Source organism: Cornus florida, unplaced genomic scaffold (assembly GCF_030987335.1).
Source record: "Cornus florida cultivar Cherokee Brave unplaced genomic scaffold, ASM3098733v1 CherokeeBrave_3.0.0_Hap2_Chr04, whole genome shotgun sequence".
Taxonomy (NCBI): Eukaryota; Viridiplantae; Streptophyta; class Magnoliopsida; order Cornales; family Cornaceae; genus Cornus; species Cornus florida.
Window position 1 is genome coordinate 75,454,420 of NW_026775574.1, and position 17,578 is coordinate 75,471,997.

Consider the following 17,578-nt stretch of genomic DNA (forward strand, 5'->3'; position numbering starts at 1 on the left):
CAAAATCGAAATTAGTGAAGTCGCAAATACTTTGCATGTCCAATGAAGTGGATAATTCAATATCTAGTCCAATGGATTCTTCATTAATCTAATTAAGACCAAAGTTGGTGAGTTCGCATGTAGCCTTGTGTGTCTAATAAGATGAACAATGTTCATTGTCAGGATCAAGCATTTAAATGTGTGTCCAAAGAGATAAACAATGTTCATTGTCAAGATTAGGCAATTGAATGGCATTGCGACCGAGAAGTGAGTCAGATACACCAAATGTGGTTCCTTGGCCTCTTCGACCACTTTTGTTCTCTAAGATAGTCATCTTTTGCTTTATAAAACACTTAAATACCACCATGATGGAATAACAAATAAAATTTGAAGCTCGATCGATGTTGTTTGAGAGAAGGACTCAATCTTATGCTTTGCAGAATGTTAAAAAAAAATAATAATAAAAAATAAAATAAAATAAAATAAAATTAGAAAAGACAAAGCAGAAGAAGACGAATTAAAAAAAAAAAACAAAGCAGAAGAAGAAAAAGCAGAAAAAGACGAAGCAGAAAAGGACAAGGGGAGGGGGGGGAATATCGAAAGTCTTTAGAGGCTGTAATCTAACAAGTATTCAGAGGCTGCAAACTAATAAGTCTTCAGAGGCTATTAGAATTGATGGCAAACCCTATAACATTTGTGGTATATATAGGCAACAAAATACTTCCTATTTGTATTAGGATTTGTATAATTCAATTCAAATTGGAAAGGGAAGTCTTACAATACAAAGTTAGATAGAAAAGCGAAAAAGAAAAAAAAAATTTTACAATTCAAAGACCAAGTTAGATACTTCAATTCCCACTTGAAATAAGAGACAAGTCCGGTTAAACGTGGGACTCGAAATGGGGGCAATTTGTAAATACTAAAAGTTTAATAGACTTTGGTTTTGACAAATTGACCCATCAAATATGGGTTTAATGTTTAATTAAGTTATTTAATTGGCCTAAGTATGGTCCACTTAAATTATTTAATTAGCCCAGCCCAGATGATTAAATGAAACGATAATTTTTCTTAATAAAATATATTTGGAATGATTATTTTTAAGGATAATTATCATAATATAAGCAGTTCGGCCCAGTTATGATTTTATCCTTATTAACAGAGGATACATGTTATCATCTTATTAATTTAAGAAGCCTATAAATAGAGGCCTGGGAAAGGAAGAAGGGGCTCTAGAAATTAAGAGACTCAGAAATTCAGAGGGCCAGAAATCCAAAGGGAAAGAAATTGAGAATTCTAGAAATATAGAATTCCAAAGAGAAAAATAAAAGCTCTGCCAATACTCATCCCTCACATCCAAACCTGAAGGCGAAAAGCAATAAGCACATCAAATTGTGCTATTCTTCATCAACATTACACAGTGATTAGCAACAAGCACATTCAAAGCCGTGCCGTTCTTCATCAAATTTAATAAATTCTGGCTAAAGGCGAAGAATAACAAGCACATCTAAAGTCGTACTGTTATTCACTGAAATTCAACAAATTCTCTTTTCTCTGAAGACGAAGAATAACAAATGCATCCAAAGCCGTGTCGTTCTTCCTCAAATTCAACAAACAACAACAAGCACATCGTGCCACTCTTTCTTTGTGATTTAACAAGTTTGAAGAATCACCACATAACACTGTCCGAGATTAAGCTTCGTCAGTCCTCGATCAGAAATCATCGGCGAACTTCTTCAACTACAAATACTTGAAGAAGATTATTAACAACCCGATTCAAGATGAAACTCCAAAAGCCCTTGAATCCAACCAACAAAGGAGATTGAATTAGAGGATATTTTCTTTATTTTGTAAAGAATATCTCAGAGGATTATACTCAATTTTCATAAATTAATAAAATTCTATTTGTTCCCTATTTTGTTCTTTATTTGCAGACTACGAAATTTGTGTGTATAGTATTATTTATGTTATTAAACCTAAATCAGGGCAGTTGGGGTGGTTATATTAAAAAAAGTGCGGGTGGTTAAAATCCAAATAGATGTAATATGGGGTGGTGAGCTTGTTCGACCTAATAGATATAATCCATGACTTCGGGCCAAATTAGTGTTTAGTTTCTATTTTGTATGCTTCATTTCCAATAAATTCTTTTTTCCTTTTCTAATCAAACTTGAACTCAAGTCCATTATTAGTAGTAGAATTACAATTTTGTGTGAGTCAAGCTAGAGAGAGTGTTGAAGCCCACACAAACGAAACAGTTTTGTTGTTCTTTTATGAAATATGGATTTATTAAAAAAAGAAAAATAAAAAAAATGAAGCCATAGAGAGTATTATCGTTGGATTGGTTGGTTTGAAGTGTTGTTATCAGTGTATATAAAGATTGTTGTATCTCATGAGACGAATGCCGTTGAGACCGTTCAACACCAGATGTGCGCGTAAATTATCTTAAGAACATAAAATTAAATTCTAACATTTCGATCTTTATAATTGTTTTATTAGTCTAATTTACATATTAGATATAAAATTAAATAATCTAGTAAAATACCAAGCATATAAATTCTTAGGGGTGGACAAATAAATCATGAATTCGCAAATCCGATCCATGTGGATTGGATCAGATTACTACACCCACGGATCAGTGGCGAATTAAAAAAAATCGAATCCGTAACTCACGGATCGGATCAAGGATTAGGCTATTAAAAATCCAATCCGATCCGTGAGATATATATAGATTTTTTTTAATTCGCAAATCCGATCCGTGTGGATGGGATCAGATTACTACACCCACGGATCAGTGGCGAATAAAAAAAAATCGAATCCGTAACTCACGGATCGGATCAAGGATTAGGCTATTAAAAATCCAATCCGATCCGTGAGATATATATATATATATCTCACGGATCGGATTGGATTTTTAATAGCCTAATCCTTGATCCGATCCGTGAGTGTATATATATATATATATATATATATATATTCAAATATTATATTAGTTAATTTATTTCATTAATGATAATTTAATAGATTTTAATGATGTATTAATTAATAATTATTTAAATATATAAATTAAATTTTTATTATTGGGTTATGGTTAAAAGACAAATAAATAATAATAATAATAATAATAATAATAATGGATAATTTAAATAAAATCCAATCCGATCCGTTATTACACGGATCCGATCAGTGGGATAACGGATTGGTGGTAGATTAAGATTTGCATAATCCGTTGAGAGTGGATCAGATTAGGATTAATGGCTAATATTCCGATCTGTGGTCACCCCTATAAATTTTAATAATATATTTTTTCAATAGATTATGGTGAAAGTGACTACACTAAATCCTATATTTACAAAGTTGTGAAGTTAGAAATATTTATTTATTTTTTCTTTTTTAAGTACACATTGTGAAGTTGGAAACTATTTGCTTTTAATAAAGCATTTCCTCATATCACAACTCGCAAGGACTATGCTTTAGTAGTATCTTTTTTTCTCCTTTCAGAACCTAACAAAAGTGGTGGATTTGTAAGAACATTGTCGGAATGTTTTGCTAGAAAAATAAATAAATAAACCCTGACCTCCTGACTCAACACGGTGATTTGGGTTAGGAGATTTTTGAAGAAGTCTTCTTGGCCCACAATCAACAAAATCAATGTGTCTTTGATCAACTTCATTGAAGGAATCATATAATCCATAAAGTAAATAAAAGTTATTTTCTAGGGCTCACATTGTCATTTTATCTTCTTTTTAAAATGATGTATTTGGGGGCATTTGTGTCAGTTGATCTAAACACCAAAGCCCAATCAGCATTGTAGGTGTAAATAATTCATTTAACTAAAAAGCCAAAAGAATAAATACAACTCACTCAAAATAAAAGAACAATTAACAAGAATAATTCAGAGAAAAGCTTGTAATGCTCGATGATCTTTATTGGAGGTTTATACCTCTATTTATATACAAAAAAAAGGTGGAATTATGGTATGATTCATTATACTTGTCCACCAATTCATTCAATATATAATTCTTTATCCCAAATTACTTCATTCTTCAACTCTTTCCATGTAGAACTTTCTTACTATACAAAACTTCCTCTTATGCAGAGTTTCCTTACACGAAGGATCCCTTATGAGAAAGGATTTGTTTAATCCCAATCGTGCCTGGATTAGAATTGAGAACGGGCTGGATGAGTTTTTAATAGGCTAAGAGGTTAACATTAACCATCTTAGGCCGATAGTGACTTTATATAGGCTTGTTCACTGTTGAGCTTTGATGGGCTAGAGGAAATTTATTGAGATAATACCTTGCTTTAATGACATGGAGGCTTCTTATTGGAGGGGGATTTTTCCCTTCACACTTTGCCTCCAATTCCCTCCTAAATTGAACCACGGCTCCTAATTAGAAGGGAATTAAATTTGCACGGTTGCCAATTTTTGCAAGAGATGGTTCGAGGCATGACCATTGACATTCTGACTAAAGAGTTTTCTCAAGGTTTGCTCCTGTCCTCACTGAGTTCATTGCTTCATCGTGATACCAGGTTAGTTCTTCATTTTTCTCGTTGATTTTTCATTATTAGCACTTCGTCCACCCACGACCACACAGAAATTATGGATTCTGAATCGACACCTTCATCATCTCCTGGTCTCCTTAGAGTACCTCCTTCTAGGGTTTCTAATTCTCTTGAAGTCATGAACGACTCTGTCGTGCGAGTAGATGATTCTTTGCCTCAAACAGAGGTATATACTTCTGGATTGGTTGATATTTTCACAAAAAAGGAAAGAGAAATGATGTTGTCAGTCTGGCGTATCAAGTTTAACATTGATTTTGTAATGGAGGAATTTGAAATCCCCGAAGGGGTAGAGATGGCCGAATACTCAAATAACGCTGATTTCATTTCCAGTGAAGGGGTAGGTGAGAATGAATTACTTTTGTCTATTGGCCATCTTAATGCCTTTCGCTTTCCCTTTCATCCTTTTTATCATTTAGTCTTCAACAAGTAAGGTATTGTTCCCCTTCAAGTAAATCCTAACTTTCTTAGGATAGTCTCGGCCCTTCTTGTTCGCCAAAGGTTAGAAGGGATTGACCTAAATTTTGCTGACTTACTGATCACTTACACTATTTCTAGACATCAAACTGAGCTTGGCCGCTATTATTTCACTTCTTCTCTTCAACAAAGAATATGCAAGGACCTTCCCACTTCTGAGAAGAGATGGAAGGAGAGAATAATTATTGTCAGGGGGAATTGGTTTGTGCCTCAATCAAGCACATTTCCTATTCCTCGCAAATTTGGGATTTTAGGTATAGAAAATTTATCTTCGTTCCATCCAGAATGCTCTGGTTGCTTCCCGTGTCAAGTTTTACTTTTTCATCATATTTACGAATTTCTTAGTATTTTTTCAGCTACATTCCCTTCTTCTGTGGTTAGAGAAAGGCTTGTTTTCATCGAAGAACAAGTTTGGAACAATCTTCTTTTTGTAGAGGAAAATTTTTCTTTATCCAATCTTAAGGAGCTTGTGTACAGTGCTTCAGCAGCCGATCTTATGGATTTATCTCTCCCTTCATTTGATAGCTTTTCTTTAACTGATGAGGAAAAGAAGAGGGCTAAAGCTCTCAAGAAAAAAATAATAGAGAGCAAACCTCTTATGGTTATACGCTTTACTGAGCAAGAGAAGGAGGTTGATGAACTTCCTTTGAAGAAAAAGCCTAAATTGAACCCTTTTTTAGCAACTAAAAATAAGGGTGTCACTCTCTCAAGGAACAAAGGGAAGAAAGCTGATGAAGCCGAACCAGAAGAGGAGGTTAGGGCTTTTGTGTTGGCTGAGTCAGGAGAACCTTGGAGGCCTACTTAGGGCTGATAAATCAGTCCTTCATTCTGAAAATTCTATAGTTACAGACCCTTTTGCAATGTTGGCCATCGCCAGTGGGATATGGTTGCCTAAAGATGAAGAAATAATGGGAAACATGGGGTTGGAATAACTTCTTCCTTCTGCCCCTGTTCATGTTGTAGAGGTTTGTCCCCTTTCTTTTCTTGTCTTCCTTTTATTTGTCACTAAATTTTCCTTACTTCTGGATTAACTTTGTAGAATTTATACCACACCATAGCTTTATGTGTAATTGCTGAGGCCCAATCCATTTCTATCAAAACAATTGGAAAAGGATCTTGCATTTGCTGAAAAGAAGGCTTCTAACACAGCTATGGATGCTAAAATGGCATATGATGCAAGAGATGTATATAAAAGTTTCCTTGCAGCATCTGAAGCCAAAGTGAAGGAATTGGAACCGAGAACCTACGCTGGAGGGATGCAATTAACACCTATATAACTGCTGGGAAACAGATGCAGGAGCGTTACTCTTCTTTGGTACGCCTATCTATCACAAAGGCTTTTCGGTTTAGTTTTGGTCAAGGCATAGGCGATAAGCAGAAGGAACTAGATGTTTTTGATAAGGACATGGAGGTGACCTTCCTTTATGCTGGGGGCCAAAGAAGTTGAAGTTTTATTTGCTGAGATGGTGAAAAGTCATTAAAGGGATCTCCCAGCTCTAAGTTGCTCAGTTGCCCCAGCTACAGCCTCTAGTTCAAATGTGGTTGACACATTCGCCTCAGCTCTTTTTGATCCTAAAAGGAAATAAATTATCTTCTATAATATTTATCTGAACCAATGGTTCTTTTGAACAATATTTTTTAAATTATTTGCTTTAGCTTGCTTATTCTCTATACTCTTTAAAGAATTTCTATACCTCTTTTCTAAAGTTGAATGCTTACTTTTGGTAATCTTCTATGCCTTAGAAAAATATGTTCTCCTTAAGGCCTTCAGACTTATCGTGGTCCGAAGATATAAAGAATGATGGGTAGCAAGAAGAGAGTTCCCGTGGTAATTAGGTCACCTACCGGAGATTGCTATATCACGTAATGATCTCTCTGTTGTCTATTAGCTTATGACATAAGTATATCAATGCTAACCTTCTCTTGTATTTTTTTGATGTGGGACATTTTTATCTAATGGGGCCAGTTATGTTAAACCAATATTAGGGTTCTGAGAGGAAGATGTCCAATTAAGAATGCTTGCCCTTATTAATGTTAGAACTTATATGGAGAATTGATTCCTTCTTGATATCCAAAGCTTAAAATTCCTTAGCAACGGAATATTCGTGTAGAGGAAGTTATTGATAACTTCGGATTCTTAAGGTCCTTGACCTCTTAAGGTTCCTCGACAATGGGATATGCTCTAGAGGAATTTATTGATGTCTTCAGACTCTTGGGGTCTAAAACATGTACTCTATTGATTTCTTAGGACTCTTTGTGATCCAAAGATATATTAAAAGATAGGCTCAAGAAAGAGGTTCCCCTGATATGTAGGTCTTTGATTAAGTAATTTCGCTTGAAGATCTATTTATCAGGGGGCACCTTCCTTGGCGATCAACAGCTATGGGATGCAATCATATATATCACTCTCTTTTCTGGTTTGTTCTCAATATAAGACAAACTTTTAATAGGCTTAGCGCTGTTAGGCCAAGCATTGGGGCCTTTGAGTAGGACATCTGATGGTTCTTATCGACTATCAATAATAATCAACCCTTTGCAATAGCACAAATCATTGTAAAATAGGGCTATTGGTCGGGTAAGTCGAACCACTAGGATTGCTAGCTTATGGCAACCAAGGTTTTTAAATTCACTTTTAATTTGATGAAAGAGGTATAAAGTTTTGGTTGGTTTGTCACTGAGAAACTAGGAATTAGAGATTGCATAAAACAATACTTGCAAGGAATTGAAGAGATAGAAATAATGTAGAGGGGACTAGGGAAGTGAATCCACTACCTACCCTATTAACATGCTAGTTGAGATTAACTTGGGGAAACAACATAAATATGTGACCATGAAATGTTACAACACAAAATTGCTACATTCCTTCAAGAAATTCATGAAATCAATGGCAAGAATAACCTATCAAAGTTACGTATGCTTGAAGTACCTAAACTAATGTGTAGCCTTAGACATGCTTGCTAAGTTAGAGATTATCAAGCCTTCAATCACATGATAGGAGCACATGAAGTCAAGAGTCAAGAATAGTCCATCAAAGGAGAGTCTTAAGCTATGGAATATCAAGATTCTCATATAATATGCTAAGAAACCCAATTCACAATCTCATTTCTATTGTCACTATGAAAATGTAAGCCATACAATCATGAGAAAATATGATCTAAGACAAGATAATACATTCATGCTAATCATTTATAAGAATTTAGGTTCATTACATCAAGTGTAACCTCTAGATTATGAAGTAATCACATATATACATCATTTTCCCCAAAATAAACCAAGACTAGAACATGTTTACTAGAGAGGGCTTCATCACCTCCCTAGATAGGGAGTTAGTTGTTAATGGATGCAAGAGAGGAAGGAGAAGAAGTGATCTTCAACTCCATTTTCGCACCTTGAGCTTAAGAACACACAAACCCCTCACCTTACAATATTTCTCTCTCTAGAAGCTTGTTAAAATGTGTGTTATCTGTTCGTTATGATACAAGCCCCTTCTTATGAGCCAAAAATCCCACTAAACTCAATTAATCTTGTGCATCATGATCCCTAGAAGAGTGCAGAGCCATTCATTTAGTCAAGGGACATCATTGGGGGAAACAAAGCAGACCACGCCTAGCTGTCTGCAGATTGGCAGGTGCCAACAGAGCAGGGCGGGCGCCCATGGATGCACGAAGGCTTTGGCCATTTTGGCGGGTGCCCGCAGCTTGTCCTCAGCTCTACGCACCTTTGGTAAAAAGGCCACAACTCTCTGCTTCAAACTCCAAAATGACAAATCGTTTGATAATTTGGAAAGCTAACTTAAAGATATAAGTGTGTCATGTTTTAATGGAAGTCTAATTTGTTGTGTCATCCTGTATGGGGCCAAATTTGTGTGAAATAGTGTGGCCAAGTTTTACATTTATAAAGGCCACTACTACCACTAACTAAAAATATAGCAAGGGTGAGTAGGGATCGTCCCAAGGGATTGGTGGGTCGTATTAGGTTGTGGAATCGAGATTAGAGTTAGTAGGTCGAGTGCTCAAAAGATTGGTTGGTGGTTGAATTACACTAAGATGCAATTTAGACTAAAGTAAACAATTAAATGCAATAGAGGTAGAATAAGAGAGAGAGATCTTGGGGTTTAGAGATCGCCACTAAACATAACTTTTCTACACCTTTAATGAATGATTAATGAGGGGGAAAACATATATTGCAACAATGGTGTGTGTTTAGTTGTTTCAATAAGCATGGATGACTAATTAAGTATATATTATCTAGACAATACAATAAATAACACAATTTATGAAACTAAGCCATTAATTCCTCTTTAAGCTCACAATCCAAACACACCACAAAATTAGAGAAATATGCCACTTACATTCATAAGTATGGAATATCAAACAACAAGTATGGATTGTCCTCCCATTTAACATCTAAACTACAACTACACTACAATTAATCTAATAACGTGAAATTAAACTAATTAAACTAAGGGAGAGGCACAATCCATCAAGAAATGAGTATGAACCATCAAATAAACTATAAGAGCACTCTATTAAGCATTATGTCTTGACAATCTCTAAATCTATAGCATCAATACACATAGATATGCATCAAGAACACAAAATCTAGAGACAAACACATGAACATCTATTATAGCATACATAGACATATAGATATAATGAAATGAACAATTAGAAGCATTAAACCACATAAATCATTGAATAAACAAAGATCTATGTATATAAATATGTCAAAACATGTATCACAATACAAATCCCCTCAAAAATACATAAATCAAGATGTAGAAAGCATGCTTAGGGCTAACTCTAGCCCAAGAGGATGTCTAGCCACTCATGGATGGTGTCCTCCAACCCTCAAGGGCTAACTCTATGGTAAAAATTGCTCATCTCCTTGGTTGATGAAAGAATTCCAAACTCGTGTCTCTAGGCTCCCTTCTTCTTTTCTTCCTCACTAAGAATATGGAAAATTGTATCAAGAGTCAAGTGCGTCCTCCTTTATAAAGGTGGCTCATATTCCTTATATAGGTAGGTCAAATGGCACCCCCAAATATCTAGGCTCGTGTTCCAAGATTCCTTCCCAATGATTGGATATGAGACAACTTTTAATGAGCTAGAAATTGCATTTTCTCAAATTTGGAGAAGTTCGATCGATCGAACTTGTGGTGAGATCAATCGAACATGGCTGAGATCTATCGAACTTAAGTTGGATCGATCCTCTATGGCGACGCCTTTTTGGATAAAGACAAATCTGAGATATTCCGGAGATAGTTTTGGGAAAGAGACAAAAGTGGTAGGTGGGGTGGTGCAACTAGATAAGATGGAATCTTTTCGATCGATCGGAAGAAAGTTGGATCGATCGAACTTTGTGGGATCTTTGGATAAGAATAGAATAGCTCAGATCCATTTTAAAGTGCTGAGATCGATGAACTTTCGATCGATTGAACTTGCTGAATCTGCACCACTTGCTTCCTTTTTGCTCCCACTTTGCTCCTTTCTTTGATTCATCTTAAGATTGCTTCAATTATGCTTTTATTTAGCTGAGTTAGCTTATTTTGGGGATAACTACCTGAAAAGGGCAATAACATGAAATTAGTCTAAAGCGGGAAAATAAGATAGATAAAGGTCCTAGAATGTTCAAGCTTAAGGGGTTTAAGTGCGCACTTTTCAGCGCTTATCACACACCCAAACTTAAATATTGCTAGTCCCTAGTAATAAACTAGAAAGTAAAGGAATGTAGTGAACAACTATACAACTATGAACTAGAAAGCAATAAATAGATAACACCACTTTAGTAGGGAACATGATTGCATTTAGCATATGTAACAAACCTTTTAAACCCCTAGGTTACCCCTAATGGACGAGTGAAGTCTTGTGATGGTTTCTAGAAATGATACCCACAAACATTAAGCTCATTCTCACTAAAGAGGCACCAATATTGCAAACAAGCATTGGGAGAAAACTACCTCAAGTATGCAATTTTTCAACCACTTCTAAGTAATCTCCCAAAATTTCAACATCAAATAAGCAAGTATGGTCCTCCACACATCAAAAAATGATCATGCAAATCAAAACAACACTAGAATCCTTTTTAAGTGGACCGGCATCAAGTGTGTTGCAATCTAAGCCAACTAAAGAAATAACCACATCCTTACCCTCAAACTAGCATACAAATTTAGTTCCGATCATCAAAACAAATAGTGAACCTTTTATTAAAGCTTTATTATTCTAGGTGCATTTATTTTTTTCACAAGATTTTTTTATTATTTTTAGGATCAAAGATGGTAGCATGGTGCAATGTAGTGATCTATTAAGCTTTCTAGCGATTCATAAAGTCGAGCGTTAGGTCAATAACTCCCAAACTAGACGGCTTTAGGGTACTAGGTGTTCAAACACCGCTACGAACTTACAAGCTCAAATCAACTAGGTTACAAATCAAAACAACTGCTATCTAATCATTTCCCACTTCTCACCTTTTGGGAGATGTCCTCACATTTTTATTGCTTTTGTAACTCTTTTTTTTTTTTTTTTTTTTAGAACATTCAATTATTAACCTAGAGTTTGGGCCCTCCACCTTTCGGCGGGAGAAATCAATTATTCGAAAAATTTACTCCTAAATGACATCCACAAGGCATTTAAGGAGTATTAGACTCTCAAGTCAAGCACTTTTTAAATTTTAAGCAATATAGTCCTTAAAAGATTAAGATCATAGCTAGTTATGGACCAATCATAGAAAATTCTGCAAATACATAAGTCATGCTCAAAATTTTGAATTAAAAGCAAATACTGTTACTGCAATTAATACCATTACCCCCCCAAACTTAAATGGCACAATGTGCAAAGAGAACAAAGGAAAGAGTATACCAGTGTAGCTAAACAAAGAATAGCTGGGACGCAAGTATCCAAAGTGGGTGGCATAGCCCCCCCAAACTTAGGATTAACTGTGGTCCTCAAAAGAAGGCACTAGGATAAAAGTTCATTAGACAACAAAGGGGATAATAATAGTGTACAGTAGACATGCAAGTGCAAATGAGATAAGAAATGAAGTAAGGAGAGAGGAAAAAGGTTGGTCTTGAAAAATTCGGGCAGCACTCTCTCACTGAAGTTACTAGAATGCACCTGATGTAGTCAATCATAAACAGATATATCAATACAAGGTATGACATCCAAAATATAGCAAAATATAGCATGTATAGCAAAAGATAAGAATAATGATAAAAATAATGTACATCAGAATGTCTGGGCCAACAAGTTGGCTACAAAAATGGAGTCACAGTAATAATGTATCACAGATATAAAATGACAGGAGTAAAGAGATAAAGAGATCAGGAAGAGGAGGTAGGACGGGTAGGGTGTGCTCCGCGGATGTCTCTGGATAGATCTCGCAATGCGGTGATGACATCCGTACAGAGGGAAGCAATATCAGCCCGGATGGAAACCATGCCATCCTTCAGAGTTTGCAGGCGCTCTCGGAAGCTGGGTATATGATCTAGAGCCTCAGGTGCTGGTGGATCGGGAGAATGATGATCCTGAGCTTGCTCCTCAGCATGAATGGGCGACCCAACCGAAGAGTGATGCTACAGATCCTCTGCGGGAGGCTGTTCTAAATCAATGTCAATGTCAATGTCAATGTGTATGGCATCCGGATCGACTGCTGCTGCTGCTGCCATCTCCTCATCCTCAGCCTCCTTAGCTGCTATCACTGCATCCACCTGTAGACTCTTGATAAGAGCCTTGTAGCTCTTATCCCAGTCCTTCTTCTTAAACGAGCAGGCCCCAGTCTCAGGACGCTCCTGTGGCTGGAAGGGATAGTGCTGGTCTCTCAGAATCTGTGTGATGAGATGGCCAAATGGTAGGAACTTAGGCCATTTAGGCTTGGCCTTGCTGATGTAATCAGCATACAACTTCATCATAACGCTCTAGATGAGCGCAGGAATGGATAGCCAGTGCCTTGTATAAAAGGCATATAAAGCTGTGAGATAGTCGCCGCGCCTCTATATCTTGTAGCCGGCCATGAAAACATTTCGGTATAGCACCGAATCAAAGAACCATAGGTTGTCTGGCAGGTAAGTCCGAGTGGCGAAAGTCTCGCCATCTGCATAGTGACCTGTGAGTGCAACGATCATGTCTGCATATGAGGGCCTCCATAGAGTAAGATAGGTATCCTGGAGATCGGGAGGGCAGACGTGCGGACAACAGCATGATCTGGAAAGAGTGTCCACAGTAATATTGATGGGGTAGCCGTCAATGGTAGTCCGCAGCTCCGCCAAGTTACTCAAGGAAGGTCGGAGGTTCTGGAAGAACATCCGGACCAACCTCTGGTACACTAGGTATGTATTAGGGGCTAAGATAGCTGAAATGCCCCTCCGGTCTATATGGTAGGTTGCTCTGGTAAGGACAGACCAAGAGAAGAAGTCGATATTGAAGATTGACTCGTGCGCCACCTGAAGGCGTGAGTATCTCAGCGATGACCGGTTTAAGCCCTAAGTTGGCTGAGCTGGTGGTGGTGATGGAGATGGTATGTGTGCAGTCTCAGCATTAGCCTGTGAAGAAGAAGATGCCTCATGTGACAGCCCTGGTTTTTAGGCTAGTGCATCAGTGATGAACCAAAAGGATGATCCGATAATGGATCCGAAATACGAAAATGAAAATGGAAAACAAGACTCTAAGAAGTCAAAGTGACCTTCCATGAGGTTGTGGAACTCAATGAGAACTGATGCGGAAGCAAAAGGTTAAAAATATGACAAATAAGCCCCTAGGGGCAAAATGGTCTTTTTACATGGAAATGACGTCTCTAGAATGTATATCATTCCCAAAACACATCCGTGACTTCCCATGAATTCACGGAACTCAAAAGAAAGTAGCAGAAGCGAATTACAAGAAAACCGGACAAAATTAGCCTCAAGGGCAAAATGGTAATTTTTGAAAATATGGATTCTGGTGCCACCGAGCACATCGCTGGAAAGACAACGAAAAAATAATTAAAATGGACACAAGAATTGCATGATTCGGAGTCCAGACGGAAGAGAAAAGTCAAAACAAAGTTTTGACATCGCCGAGGCCGTAAATAGTAACATGGGAAAAATGCTGAAGTTCGTGTGCCGTTTTGAGGTACTAAACGATGTTTTCTGGAAAAATACGAAGAAGAAACCCCCCTTAAAATAATTTTTCCAAGTTGACCATGTCAAAAGAAAATTTTATTTTTGACGTTAAATTCCCAAAATGCCCTTACAACAGACTTTTTCAAATAGTGTAGGTGCACACAGGAAATCAGAATTAATGCGGGGTTTTTAGGTCTGAGATGACATTTTCTGGAAAAATGTTGTGAAGAAACCCCCCCTAAAATCACGTTTTCTATGTGACCATGTTAAGACTGGAATTTATTTTTTAAGAGAAATTCTCAAAATGCCCCTAGATCAGTTTAGGCCAAAGGGTTAAAACAAAATGCTACCAAAACAGAGAGTGAAAACGGGCTAGTAGATGAATTTTTCTGGAAAAACACAAAGAAGAATCCCAAAATCAAAATTTCTACCCAGAAGCATGGGAGAAAATGAAAAAAACTCGCTGCTAAATGGCCAAAATGCCCTCCCAAGAAATCTGATCAAGAGAGCTAAAAAGCTGCTAAAAATGAAAACTGGAAGCTGAAACTTCACGAGGGATTTCCGGTGCCAAGACGACATTTTATGGAAAAACACGAAAAAAAAACCCCCCCCTAAAATCACGTTTTCTAGGTGACAATATGAAGACTAGAATTTATTTCCTGAAGAAAAACCCCAAAGTACCCCTAAACCAGATTATGCAGTAAAATGTCAAAATGAATCCCTAGGAGGCTCAATTCACAAATGAAAGGGTTTTTCCCTGAAACGATCTTGTATGCAGACATAACTTACCTAATTGGACGTGCTACAATGGTCCACAGCTTAAAAATACCACCGATGCAAAATTTGACCCCCCAACGGCCAAAAGGGTGAAAATGCACATGAAATGGAAAATTTGAAATTTAAAATTGACAAATGATTTGAAATTACCGTTTGGCCCTTGGCCACACTTCTTATGAATGCTTAAAGGCTCATTTTCAAAATTGAGACCTAGTGGATGTGTCAGAACACACTTTGCACTACCCGATTTGAAAATGAACCCTTAAAGGCTCGGTTTATACTATTTTAGTCCAAAAATGCAATATGTGAACTAAAATACAAAAATGAAAACTAAATGGTGTTTGCCTCTTGGCCACACCTCACATATGGCAAATGAATGCTAAAGGATGAATTTCACACAAAATGCACACACCGGTGCGAGAATGACATATCAAAACCCTAGTTTTCATACTTTTAAAGGCAAAATTCAACATTCATGAATATTCATGGATTTCAAATAAAGTTTGGCCCTTGGCCACAAATTATATACATAGAATGAATATCAAAAAGTGTGCTTAAGCACATAATACAAGTTTGTAATCAAATATACACATTTGACAAAATGGCTACAAATGGCATTTCAAGTCAACCTTCACAAGAATGGAAATTTTCAAGTCCACAAATCATCCAAGCATAATGAGAATCTCAACATTGATTTTTGTACCTGAAAAATGTCTCCACTACGTGGGTGAGTAACATAAAGCTACTCGTAAGAGATGAGCATGCTTCGACCTAGCATTTTACAATTTTACTACCTTAAGGTGAAACATGTTGAAAGGGCTCATGCCACCTAACGTCTGTATCAAGATGAGACCCAGGGAGTATCCTAAGCCATCTTAGATCATTTTTAGCATAAATTACATCATCCATGCAATTTAAACAATATGAAAGCACGTTATACAAAGCAACAAGATATAGGTTCTTAAAGGTATCAACTTGCAATCTAGAATACAGAAACAACTAAAGTGATCATACCACTTAACGTCTATGTTCCAAATAAGTCTAAGGAATCATCCTAGGCTATGTTGAACAACCAAAACACAAATTACAATTTCAATGCAATCTAACCAAGATTGGAACTTCTAATACAACGCGTAAAGCATGATTTCTGTAAGTTAACATCTTGGAACTTAAAATGGGAAATCAACAAAGAAACAACAAGTTACCACATCATCTAGTTATCAACTTGAAATGAAAAGCGAAATCAAATAAGGTGGATACTCGGACATCAGTAGGATCAGGCCGACACCTTGGTTACTAGCCCATGGTAAACCTCCCTATGTGCACACTAGACTGTAGATGGACAATCTCCCGTACTAGAACCATGTCCTAGCCATAGTCAAACAATGACATCCCCAAGTTTCCAAAATCAACAAGTTGTGCAACAACGTATATATATATCAGCATGTATATACAAGATAATCAACTATCTACCATGCACAACCAAATTTGGAATCGCATACGATGAATGCTCTAAGTCCACAACTACTATGGTATGACAAATGTCGAATCTTCAGTGTGCGATTCGTTACACGCTATGGCAATATCATTCAAAATTGAAAATAGATACTCATGAATTTAATGCAAATCCATAAATCATGATTTAAACATACAAGCAACGTCAAATACATGATTAAATCTTTAACACAAAAGAAACGAAAATTAATTAAACAAACTAATTAATTTTCCTAGGTTTCAGTTCTCAACCAAATATTCCATAATTAACAGATGCTATATAATATAACTTGATCATTACACATCTCAATTCAAAAACTAATTTAGGCCATTGGAATAATAAAAATGGAATTTAATTAAATCTAAATAATCAATTCCCTAAATTCCAAAACAACGTCAAATGGTCCCAATTTAATATATGCTAGTATACAAGTCCTAGTCAGTACAAATATCAAGTTAAAAACTTAATTAGGCCAATGGAGCCATTAAATAGATTTTAATTAATTCTTTTAATTAAAATCTCTAAATTTTTAAACTCGTCTGAATGCTTTCAAATTCACATATGTTAGGGAACATGTTAAGGCCTATTGTAATATCACATTACGAGCTTACTTCATGCAAGTTACATCTATGTAAATTAAACTTTCACCAAAGATAAATATTAAATAAAAGTTACAATTCTCATTCAAATAATCCCAATTTAATATATGTGAACAACCATACCAAAGCTTAATTTTCTAGCATGCCACAATTTAATTCTAAGTTATACTTCACCATGAGAATTAAATCTTCACTATACAAATTAATTAAATTAAATTCTAGAACTTAAACCAAAGCATGCATACAAGTTATATAAACTTCTAAAATCATCAATACTACAATAATATAAACCTAAGACACCCCCTATCTCGATTTGAGATGAAAATCCCAAAAGCCACCAAAGTGAAACGATTCCGAATCTGATAATACTTCGGGATTTTGTCAGGGACAACGCCATGAACATTAAACTCCAAAGAGAACCTACCAAAATCCCAACTTGACCTCAAACCCGAACTCAAAATTTGGCCAAAAATAGGTTCTAATAAGGGTGAAAGATGCATGTTGTCAAGACAAGTACAAAACGCGAAGGCACTATAACTTTTTAACAAAGGGAAAAAGGTTTACATGAGAGAAGAAGGGTGGAAGCCACCTTGGGCAGCC